Here is a 13,186-nt window from a genome sequence, read left to right on the forward strand (position 1 = left end):
ATATATATCATGTCGTACAAAGAAAAGCTTAAGTGAGGTAAAAACCAAAGAAATAACAACTTCTTTAAATGAGCATTACGCTTTATGGGATAGAAAACTTACTTCGGAAAGAAAATTCTAGCAATCCACTGCAAAGGAGCTACAGGTTTACAACATTTTATTTCAGTGTCACAAAACCAACAGAATTACTACGTCCCGTTTTTGGCCTTTTTCATTCCAAAATATCAATTTGAGCTTTATAAAAATGTAATACATTTTTACTCATATCATCGAAATCTATCGATCAGTAGCCAAAAATCTCCCCCTTTAGAGAATATCATGTTGAATCTTTATGTGACACTTTTTACTTAACTTGACATTTGTATTCAGAAACATATATAGTATTTTGACTCAACTCGTCAAGAGCTTTCGACTGACATTAAAAACAAACGAGTTTACATCTTCTCAAGTATCATTCCGGGAGTAAAGATTCACTGTATTACCCCTAAATTTAAAAAAAAGTTAAAAAAAATATTTCCCAAATAAGTCAATATTGCGTTTACTTGGTAAAGCTTGAAACGACAAACATCTTATATAAAGCTATCACAGATTTCAACTGTTATGGAGCGAATCGCTCAAAATGGTCAAATGAATGAGAAAAACGAGCTCTCCCTGGTAAAGGGAACATTAATTTGATCAACTGCACCTCACGCATAGATTTTCTCAGAAGAAAACTCCAGCGATCCACAAAAGGTTAGCGCCCTTTGCGGGATCATGTTGGGTGGGGCAAACTCGTAGGCATAAACTTTCAATAGTTGAAGTAAACTAGAATAATCTGATGGCCTTTAACTAGCCTCAGAATCATTGGTGCAGTTACCGTGAGTCAGGGAGTAGTGATTCGCTGGAACTCTTTTAGGTGTTTAAATCTGAGTAATTGGTTAGCGCATGGTATGTATCTTACGAATGACTTTCAAATATCGGCATGTGAAACCAAAAATTTACTCGCAAGTTTTTACAAACAATAATCGCTTAAAGCAAAAATATAAACAGCCTGTTCGAACTAGCATTACACACAAAAAAAGCCTCCCCTGCAAAACAGTACTCATTCAACCAGCCCTACGTCACGGATAGGTCACCTAAAAACGATACTGCTATATATATACCCATAAAGAAGCTGCTGAGGGAGACTTAGATGTGACACAAAAAAAACATGCATTCAGTACTTGCTAGTTATATATCGTGGGCAGTATCTTTTGATTGCGCTCTCTACATGCTTTGCCGTAGATGTTACCAATTTCGTCCTTGGATGTCACACCGAATCGAACTTAAACTCTAAGTTGAGTATGCTTCAACAATTACCCCGCAACAATTGCCCTGCTTTACCGAGGCCGTCATTCATCTGCAGTGATATCATGATAAATATTGTGACGCAATCTACCCATCAGCTGTAACTCAACTTAAGATTTTCAATATCACGTTGCAAGTCTTCTAAGGTCCTACAGCAGCACATCTATTATCCTGGTGCAGTTACCCCGCTCTTCCACAGAATAATCATCTTCATTTAGACTCTATATATAATCTTTGATTCGAGCTGCGTTTAATGGAACTTATTGCTCTACTATGTGCAGACAAATCTATAGGTGTCTGTATTACAAGTTCCAGTTCTTCTGAGACGGTGTTAGATTAATTCTGCTGCTTCGTGGCAATGATCCAGTCACCAGAACCATGTGCCCTCGACTGAGAGACTGAGTTAACTTTGACTTACTGTGTTAATAACCCCGTTATATTGACGCAATAATTTTATATAATCCTGTTTCAGTAGTACAATTTCCATAGAATTTTTCGTTCTGATCGTACATTAGGCCTGGTCAAACTATTTCGCTTTCCTGGTAGAATGTCCTAGTAAAGAACGTGCGATCGTGCGAACAGCACGATCGTTCTGCTTGAAAAACTAATGATCAACATACATCCCGAAAAACGTCGATGAAAACAAGACCTTCTTTATTGTCACTTGGACACAAACATTTGAGTTTAGTCCAGGAAGGTAAAAACAATTTAATTTGGCCTGAAAGCTCTTGATTCACTCTGGAACGTGTTCGTGTTAAAGCCTGTCAGTATCATTTCAAGCTCAAAATTTTTATAGGGACAAGTGCGTGTTTACTTGCAGCGCACTTATCATTATGCTGTTATACCATATTGAATATATATATACTGCTACCCATTAAGTACTTCCACCGGAATTTTCGTGCGCGAAACACATAACCCTTTGTCGTGTCCGATTGACATGTTTATAGTACGATTATAAAGTCGAAGCTAGATAATAGTGGTTACTGTCTGCCACCGAAAGGCAGTCAACAAGCTTATCTACTGCAGCTTAAATTAAAGCTGTCCTTAATTCAGACAGTTGCGAAGGGTGATCAAGAATGGCACACCAGAAAAAAATCCATTTACGATATCCATTCTCCGTGTACCCTTTACCACACAAATATCCTTTGTTTCGTAAAACGATCGGGTGTTTCTGAAACAGCGATAGTATTTACCTGATGTCTCTGTCATTACATGAAGAGCTTCTCAATGTATATAAGCACGAATAAGCTTCGTAAATTATTATTGAGAGCAGTGTCTTTAATGGTGGATTTCTAAACGAATGGTATTAATACTGTTGCGGTTGGCAAAGAACGTTTCCTTATAACGATTGGTTTGCCACCATAGATAAAGTAGTTTAGAGTATGACCTATTTAGCAAAAGACTGAAGGATACAATTTGGTAATATGGCTTTGACTATGGAAAATATATTCCAGAACCATTCGTGCAGGCGCTATTTTGAAGCAGCTACCGAATGTAAAATAACTCGTAATGTCACATAACGTCCTAATACTAAGCGTGATTTTTCAGATCAGTGTATCGAAAAGAAATTCGTGCATTGGCATCACAGGGTTGTAATCCAGGAAACAGGATTTGACCAATAATATATCTCCTTTAGTGGTTTTTTCTTTCTCTGTTGAACTAAGCTAAATCTTTCGGGTTCTTAGATTAGGCAGCCATCTAATGGCTGGCTCCCATCACGAAATGAAGTGTGTCCACGCTCGTATTCGAACCCAGGCCGTCATGGGCCTCTCAAGTACGACAAATAAACATACTACCCATATGCCGTTATTCAACATCCCGACTGAACTCCAATAAATACTCGTTTATCTACTGATAGCTATATGGCGTAAAGGATTCGCTAACTATTCGTAGATATGGCTACATCAGCATTTTTTCATATGACTGACCAACCGGTGCGCACGGACGTATCCTCAAATACATAAAAACCTAAAAGCTCAGCTGGCAGTTGTGGAAAAGAAACAAACATCCGAATTTTCAAAGTCGCAGCCCCTCCTAACATGAGTCTCATAGCAGAGTGTTTGGTTCGCCGTCGAGAATTCAGAAGAAGGCACAGTTGAGGATTATAAACTTCGCGAACAGATGCCCGATAGGTCTTGCATTATTTTCAAGGTAACTTAGCAGGTGATAAAAATGCGAATTTTTTCTTTAGAGCCACAACAGGCATTTATCTGCAGTGTCATTCAAAATGACTTTCAGGAGCGTTTTGCTATAACTAGTAATAGCAACAATTGTTCATAAAAAACCTACCCTTGACAAACCTGTATGCTCGATACAGGTAACGGATGTTACCGGATTCGGCTTCCGAGTGATCAGTAGTGTCCTGTTATGCATGTGGGTTTCATGCTTTGCCATGTGAGTGGGAACAGGATCGACTGACGTAGACTTTTCTCTCTGTAAACTTAACTGGTAGGCGCCTGACAGTCTCCTGCATCACATACGTTTTGTGACGCCCGGGTCAAGTGTGATTTCACAAGCTTACCGTTAGCTGTGAGAAGATATATGTATATATATGTAGATATGTTCCTTTTTAATCAGCTGCATTTACTTACATGAAACCATAATACTCACAATCTACAAACCTAAGCTTTTGCTGGAAGGACCCAGAGCCGAGGAGGCTGATCAACTATCTATCGGTGTAAGTGGCCGAAGCTCAATGCCGATGCAGACCAAATAAGCACCATAGAGAGCATAATACCAACCTATCGGATCTCGGCACACATTATCTAATAAACTTCGCATCTGTTATATGTATATACCTTTCACCGACTGAGCCAAAGTTTGGCTATTCATCAGCACGTTAGTAGACCACAGTAAGGATGCGAGAATGCCTCCACAGCAGTGGGAATACCGAATAACAGGGAACGTAAGACTTAGGCCACTTACCTGTGTTGCTTTGGCCAGTATGATCATTTAATGCCAGTCGATTTCGAAGAGCGCGAAGTTGACGAGGCCGCAAACGTACATATATCTTGTTTAAGAGAATGGAAAGTTCGAGCTTTTTGTTCATAACGCCAGTTGTACAGGAAGCAAAAGCCGCTTAGCGCACCGTGGGCTACATACTTTTTACTTCTACTTATTGCCACCGTTCGATGACAGCAGCTTAACTTCAGTCAATGGATACTTAATGAAATTCGTCGTCCGGAACTCTAAGAGTTACTTGTATACAGACACTACTCGCAGACACATTTGGCTCGACTGACCATCGACGCCGCCACTTTCAATCTCGCTCACTGAAAGCAGTTTACGTAAGTTTTAAATGCAGGTCGGGTAAGCGCAGCCACTATTTCTTAGTCAAACTGCTATGATCCAATAGGTTTAGGGAAGTGATTCTTAGTTACTATGGAAACGCAAACAGCTGTTGAGGCCATAGTCATGGTGATAAGGAAAAAAGAAGTAAAGACTTCAAAAACGATCAGACACGCACCGTGTCTTGACGTCCTGTCCACATTCCGAGAAACGAGAAAAGCATGCAAGGCGCGACAGGAAGTTTATGGGTACACAGAATGCACTACGTTTATGATGAGACAGACCAAATCGGTTACATCAAACCCCAATAGTCAATTGAACCAATAGTCTTCTCGTATTTTTCATCAGTGTCGTAAGCATGAGGACGCATGCAATGGGGTTGCCATTTGCGTGATGCACGTGTTCGTTTGCTACCAAGTGCTTCGGAACGACCTCTATCACAATTCCCAGAATCTGATGAATTGCTCAGCTTCACGAATTCTATCTCATGTAGAAAATGCTGTTGTGTTAGGGGGCGCACCACATGCTGTAGCGGTGTGGCAGATAAAAGTCATTCAAAGCTCCTCAATGATGCCCGCGCCATCCTTTGTCGTTTCTGCCATCGGCTGAGTACATCTAGGTCACATCTAAGTCAGTGAGCAGAGCCTACTACATAGCCGAAACGTTCTAGCAATTGTAGTCATAAAGGCCAACATTGGAGATTTCTCCCCTTCTCTCAATCTTGGCTCAGCCCCAGCTCGTCTTCCGACCGCCATGCGAATGTGAGTGCCTTGGCGGCCACAGAGTCCGCTCTCCTTAGCATCCTTCGGCTGACGACAGACAGCTACGCTTTCAGCACACATTCGGTACGCTTGGCCTTCGCTTGTGCAGTATAGCCATCTGATGCGACCTCGGAAGTGCCAATGGCTTCGGTCACTAATGAGTTTTTCTTGGCAACACATCCAACGTTGCCAATACATAGCATCGCTACCGAAAGATGACTTGAAAGCCGATACCAGCATACGCATGCTTTGTTAAGTGGCCGCATTGGCTATTGCAGGATTTGAGAGAGTCTCAAGGTCCCCTGTTAGAGGTCGCAACACCATCTGAAAGGACATACTAACATTTCAACTTAGCCACCAAACCCGAAAAAGTACAATATGACGAACCGAGAACCCTCCAACATTTCCAAGAATGGCAAAACGCAATGTCCCCTTATAAAAAAAAAAAAATGAAAAGTTTAGGCAACTGGACCAACCGTTATTCTACAGATTGTCTTTTGAAACCGATCTGAAGGATTCTCTCCGACACAACTCTTCCCCCGACTTCGATGCTATCATAGTAATTGTTTAAAAGGATTGAAATGTCTTCCATAATATGCCAACGCAAAGATTAACAAAAAATCAATTAGATTGTAACATAACTGTAATTTGTGTAACTGTACAACCTACCGACACTTCTATGTACCAATCCGCATCTTCGGTACGCTACTAATTGTTCATTGTCATAGGTTCAAGTAGAGGCTGAATATATGGCTCTAGCATTTCCTTTGAGGTACGTTTACTTCATTTCTGATGAGATCATTTTGCAATGCTTTTTATTTGATCGCTGCGCTTTTCATTATTCGTGCTCGAACTGCACCTGTGTGTTATTTTTTTTTTTTTTTTTTACCAGTAATAATATTTATGCATTTCCGAACTGGCAAAATATTCGTTGCTTACTAAATGTCGTGCTTTAAATATCGAAGAATGGAGATTTGAAGATTCAGCATTTTTCTGAAAGCAGATTAAATCACATTTTCAAGGTAACTATAACTAATAACTTTGGTTTTCAACGAAAAACATTTTTCCGCGATTCAATAAGTTCTTATATATATATATATATATACAGAATAAATACGTATATACGTGTTTATTCGAACGTTATCGATCGGCCAGTATCGTTCGTATACATCATATACAATTACACGTATAGTTCAAGTTTTTTTTTGTCTTACTGATTTTTTTAGTATATGAGAGTTTGCCTTAGAAAACCACTAATTCGACGCTGGTTTACCAAACAGTCACATGTACCCCGTAACCATTTCCTCTTACACGCACCGCTAACGGCACCATTCATTGCCAAGTCGATGTCCGATACGCTGATTCATTCGACGCCGTACGGAGCAAAGATTCCGCCTGATCGTCCCAATTTTTCTAATATCTGAGATAGACTGTCGGCCATTTTGGTTTTTCTACTTATATTCTAATTTCAGTGTCCTAATGTTAATATTAAAAGCCTATTGAGTATATATTGTATGTATTTACATGCAATAGTCTATTGTTATGCGTATGTTGCTCTATGCATAGTCCTATATTATAGAGTACTGTCTCTATAATATAGGACTGAGCCGACTCATTTGGATCGTAGGGGCATCGTATTTTATCAGTGGTAGCCCCACCTTATTGCCAGAGAATAATTCGACCGTTCGTTAGCACGCGCGTTGCACACGCCATACGTAAATTGTTCTCATGTAGTTACCTTATGATGTATGGATGTTCTTTCGTTACTCGTCGCGTCTTCCCTTTTTATTTCAAACGTATTTCTGCCCCTCGTGCAACTGACACATTTTAAGCTTTCTAACTAATTTTATTAAATGAAGCTCCTTCAGGCTGCTGTCTACGAATATCTTAGATTTAATCTTCAGATCTAAGAGAATTTAACTCTCATAAATAGTTTTTGCTGTTCGGATCGTACAATATAAAACATAGACTTATCAATCAGTGCTCTTGTTCAAACACAACAGACAAAAAGCTCTGTTTAGTACAGACCCCCCTCTCAACAACTGCTCAAACAAAAATTACTTTATTTAGTAGTATTTCTAGTGCCAGTCACCGAAGCAAATTTTACACAACAAGGAACGACTATTGAACTACTGGTGTAAGTGATACTTAGATTGATAAACATATGGCAATGATCAGAACTTATTTGAAATCACCGGCTTCCGTTATGGCCAGTTACCGGCACGATTCATATTGACGAGAAAAGCTAAATATAGCATTTCTCAGAAAGCCATAAATTATAATATATAGAGTATTTATAGGCGCTCATAATTTACTATAGGTGCCACATTGGATTCAAATTGCATAAATGTATTTCCTAACAAATGTTTCCAGCCGGTTAGCTTCTACTAGAATATTTATTGTTACATTTTATTTTTTTCACTACAAGCCGCAATTTTTAATGGTTTACAGCATCAAAAATGATAAATTCTTTCTTTAGATAGCCTCAGGCAATTGGCAGCGAGAAACAGTCGCCGTAGCTCCTTTAAGGACTAATTTTTTACTGTTCCATTTCAGCCACCCGAAGACGTTTGGTTCAAGCTTCGCGGTAGAACATACGTGTGATATAGTCTGGTAATTGCCAATAAGGTTACATGTATAGACCTTTGGCAGAGTGGCCACAAAGCCCGTCTCTGACCAAAAACAACTGGATGGCAGAACCTCACCCCTAACAGAGTCAGGCCTGTTGAATCGTTTGGCTCGACAAGACTGTTAGGTCGGCTTGCTTGCCGGAAAACGGTTTGGGCAACTTTGGCACAGATCACTGATTGTGCGATTCCATTGTGCATGCTAGTGGGTTATATGTACATTGAGATACAGATTCGAGATACAGGACCTGTAGTATAGTCGTCAGTAAGTAAACAGGGGGGCGGGGGGGACTAGACTCTAAGGAACTAGGTTCAGAGAAAAGAGGGAATTTCGCATGCGAATATACGACGCCAACCATGTATACATAGTTGCGTGTCCGTATTGGTACCGATATACTATTTGGGCAGTAAGGGTTATAGGAGCAAGTTGCTGAGTACTGCGCGAATGATTCTGATAGGTAACGGGCGACAGCAGCCGCTAGAACGCAACCTCCAGTTTTGGGAGGTGGGGAACGGAACGTTTGATAGTAGCATAGAACGCTTGCTAGCTTTCTCGAGTTAGAAGCAGAAAAGCTCTGGAGCGTGCTTCTTGGAAGTTAAAAAGAATCAGTGAGATGGGCGTTTGCCTGAAAGAGTAAAAAAGTGATGGAATCGAGGACGAAAGAAAAAGAAAAAAATTCTGATTCCACTAACGTACAGTGTAACAGCGTCTCATCAAACAGATCCTGCGGCGAACTTGGCTTGTTTAACCAGTCGAAAATAGCAATCCAAACTGGGTGGCCGCAGTAGATGATGCTCAATGTACCACAATAACAGAGGCAGCAATAGAAACTCTACTTACACGGACCGCAGTAAAGGCTGTTCGCTAAATCCGTATAGTGTATTTCGACTTACATATAATTCTCCTGCCGACTGTGGCCACACCTCGTTAGCATGCCCAAGTTATGGCGTGCTTCAAAAGCATACGCTTCACTGAAGGTTTGTAACAAATTTTCAAGTGCAAATACATGAAGTTGTCTGATTGCAAACCGATAATGACATCAGCCCCAACCAGTGGCCTAGGCTCCTGACAATACGCTTACCGACCTTTGTGCTGATAGGAGGATTTTGATCAGTTAAACAGATACGGCGCGAGCTTGGAAATAGAACCTTCGAGCAGCGAACACCTGTAGCTTAAAAAACGTACGCTGTGTTCAAATAGCTTGGTATAAGTAGCATCTTTGATACGCATACTAAAATAAAACTTTTATTTCTTTAAACAAATTGCATAGTCTGTATCTCCTGTTGGCGGGAATCCAACATGAGGAAAAATTGTATTTTAACTGGTACCCATGATTTACAATTCTCTGTCAACGACGTCGGAACGAAATCTCGACTGGATAGCAGCGAAGCGAAATGACGAGAGCGCGACTACAGAAACTGCTAGCGCAGTGGCAGTGACCTGCAATCCGACACAAAGGACCTTGTTGGACTTCTAAAATTAGGTGCAAGTAGGAGATCTTCAACGATGGACGTAGTGTTCACTAAATTAGAGAACAAATTGTTTCCTGTTTCGTGTAAAACGAAGAGGAGTAGGGAGAGAGATCACGATTTTATCCCTCAACGTTCAGTATCGTGTGGTTAATGTCGGTAGTTAATGTAGATATTGCCATTTCTAGAAATCCGGAAGGCATTAAATTGACGCTTCCGATTTCCGTTCTTTGCACGTTTCGCAAGAACTTTATTATTACCCATATTGTAATTACTCTGCGATTAACTGGTCTGTTATTCTTCTCCTCCTATTTCGTCTGTCTAAGCTACTGCGTTTTTTTCTTGAGAAAACGTCTTCAACAAGCAGGCCTAGCCATCCATAACATCACAACATCACTGTGACCAACCTTTCCTTACGATACTACATATTTTTACTTTCCTTTTCTAACTACATATCCAGTTTCTCAGTTATTAGAGCAGGGCTGTCATAGCTTATATATTTATGGGGATATAAATATATATCTCTTATAGAATGAAGCTATGCTATGCCTAAAAGGGACAGTGGCCTTGTAGACTGTTTGGCCGGGCCTATCAACTCGCGAGACTGAATTCAGTATTCCGTATTGCGGAAAACAAGTGTTTTTTTGCAGGATTTGTTGCCCACACTTGGGCAATTAAACTATTTCAAATGACAATCCCATCAAAGCTATTGATCTTCCTGTACAGTAGATGGATAACTAAAATGATCAACATTCTCATTCATTTAATTATTTATTACCATTAATTATTTTATATTATAATAATAATTAATTATTAATTATCATCAAATATCTTATGGCACCCTCTATATATATATATATATATATATATATATATATATATATATATATATATACATTACGCAACTACGTGAAGCTCTGGGAGTACTGATTATTATTATAATTATTATTAATGCTAGTGTCAAGGTCGAGTGACTATAGCCGCTCTCTGGGCATAATGCTTCAACAAAAACCTCCCTAACGTATTCAATTCAACAAATATATTCTATGATTTTTTCTGGTCATTTTAGAGCCAACGCAGGAAATATAACATAAATCGAAAAGAGTACGAATCGAACTGGTTTGGTATGACCAATAACAATGGTGCTATTGAAAGAATTACATTAGTCTATAATGGAAACGGATGTACTTACGAGCTCTGTTGCCAGTTGTAGTCGTGCGTCACCTGAGGTGGGAGATCCTGCGACTGCTGAGCCTGCGAACCCGAACTCTGACCCTGTGATTGAGACCAGATTGATACCGCCGCCATGTTGGCAACCTTTGGCGAGTACCCCTATGGCTTTTTCCAAGTAGCGTCTGTTTAGGCCTTTAAGGGGTCTTCAAAGCAACTAGGATATTGATAAATTCATGAAGCTCCTCGGCAGACAGTCGACGGTCTTATGCATTCCTTTCAATTGAAGGCCGACAATCGGCGTACAGACGGATAGGTAATATACGTTGATTGGTAGCTAGATAATTGACCGACGTACAAACAGAAATTATGGATGGTGGTTGTTGTTGTGTTAATCATTGGCAAGCCGACCTGGCTGTTCAGGTGAGCTGCTCATCCGCTTTTTGCTTGTCTAGGATTATTCTACGTTTAGACAGTCCTTTTTGCCAACGCGTCAGCAGATCGGGCTCGCACCTCCCTAACGTTCGTGGATTGGACTTAAGTTCTTTTTTTTTTTTAAGGAGCGAACAGAAAATTTGGTAGTACCACTGCCAGTAGCAGTAGTCTTACTACTGCCGCCTGCTACCGCTATTGTTGTAAGAACTCTAGTAGTTAAGTGGCAGAATAAGTTGAAGCGGTTATTTGTCGTGTCGCGCAGTAAACATACGGGCTCTGGCCAATCCAGCTGGGTCGGTCGGTCGGTCGGACGAATAGCGGACTGCGACGGTATAAATGAAAGTTACGAAAAGCCCGATAATGCTACATCAATTTAGGCTGGCATATTTTTCAATATGATTTACGATCTTACAAAATATCGAGCGTCGTTGCTTGTTCGATATTTGTGGATTTATGAAAAAATGTTAGGTAACGATATTGCACTTTATGCATCATTTAATAAAGCACAACATTAATAGTCATTTTTGGCAATAGTGATAATGGCGATCCTGTAAACGCGCAGAGCACCACCACACTCGTTTTAATTATGGACTTAGTTTTGATTCATTTGTTTATCGTTAATTGTCACAAACACACACATATATACACACCCATTTCTGGAGTGTGACGTAAATTTTAAGCCAGCAAGAGTAATCTTGTCATTCCGTAAGCTGACGCTGTGGTACGTATTAGGTAATTAGTTATGCGGTTATAGTAGCAGATGTGGCAAAATCGAAATCAAGATATGAGATAAGATTAGCGAAAAGTCCTGCAGCTGTTGTACTTCTTTCTGTTTTCTGATCTTCTGCTTAGGTCGATCAGGCGATGGGGTCAAACGGCTGATCGATTTGGGAAGTGAACCGCTCGGCTCTGCTCAACAGAGGTGGACTGCCACGCATTTCTTAGCGACTCAACAATGGCAACTAATGCTAGATAATAATGCCTATTGATTGATGATCACTTAAATTGATATCGCCATTTCTCTTGCGCTATTGCTACTACGGCTACATTGACGAGTCGATGTTGTAATCGTACAATGCTTGCATGAGTTTCTTAGATGCCGAATATGATTGGGTCTATAACATCAAGTAGGTCTAGCCCTTTTTACCCCAACAGCAGGCTGTAGTACTTACGACAACAAGGATTTCTTTTTACCAATAGATAACTGCCATGCGGTACGCTCGCTCTTGTGTCGCTGCATCATAAAATACTCATGAGCATTATCGTTATTATCATCAATAAACGTTTTTTTTTTTTTTTGCTTGCACAAACAGAAATGATAGCGCATGCTTCTATTATCACCGGTAATTCTTCTTTTCGTATGGTATAGATACAGTGGTTTACATCAAACTATTAACGATTAAGTGGATGTTACAGAATCATCTTGCGTATAGTCGGGCAATTTTTTGCCCTTCGCTGTATTTTCGTTTCTGCCTCGAGTTACACGCAGCTGCCGTTGCTATTTTTTTGACGTTTTACGGTCGTGACGAAATTGACGAATTCGTTAACTTTGTTGTACGCCCGGCCCTTTCTTCTTTGATTCTAAGTACAGAGCAGGGGCGTTTCTGATGAGTTATTTTTGTTTTTCTCACCCATGACGCTAAGGTGTTACAGTTTCAATTGAGGGCTTCATTGAAGCGGTAAAAATTATTTTGATCATTGTGTTAAATTGACATACGTCAGATGTGTCGCACTGGTCCTGACCGGGCTGCCTTAAACTTGCCTTAGGCTTATAAGTTGCTAGCTAGTCTACCATTACACGGGTTGTGTGGTTCCTGCTGTGATTAATCTACTGCTCCCGAAATTCTCTGCTGCCTCTGTGGGTTCATTAGCAGTCCGAACTTGGTCCCAAAGTAAATTGTTTATCGGTCTTGTGAATATCTGGTATAGTAGCAGTATTAATCTGGTAATAGTAAAGGTCTCCTCGAGTGATAATCTGAGATGGGCAAATGCTGTGCCGCTGTTTTTTCTTGACACGAATCTATGACAACGTTAAGTGGCTTGTTTACTGTAGATCGGATTTTGTTTGTTGCAATTTCAGGGCAAATATCCTGATTTGTTTGTATTTTT

General features: G+C 40.1%; 1 long non-coding RNA gene across 1 annotated transcript; it reads right to left on the minus strand.

The window, feature by feature from the left end:
- Window positions 1-52: 52 nt before the first annotated feature.
- LOC147759094 (uncharacterized) lies at window positions 53-10,789 on the minus strand. Its single transcript, XR_015326799.1, has 2 exons — window positions 10,665-10,789; window positions 53-6,368 (listed from the first exon to the last, which is right to left on the minus strand). It is a non-coding gene; the product is annotated as an uncharacterized LOC147759094 (long non-coding RNA).
- Window positions 10,790-13,186: the final 2,397 nt, after the last annotated feature.

The sequence above is a fragment of the Varroa destructor genome, unplaced genomic scaffold (genome assembly GCF_002443255.2).
Source record: "Varroa destructor unplaced genomic scaffold, Vdes_3.0 BEIS01000001.1, whole genome shotgun sequence".
Taxonomy (NCBI): Eukaryota; Metazoa; Arthropoda; class Arachnida; order Mesostigmata; family Varroidae; genus Varroa; species Varroa destructor.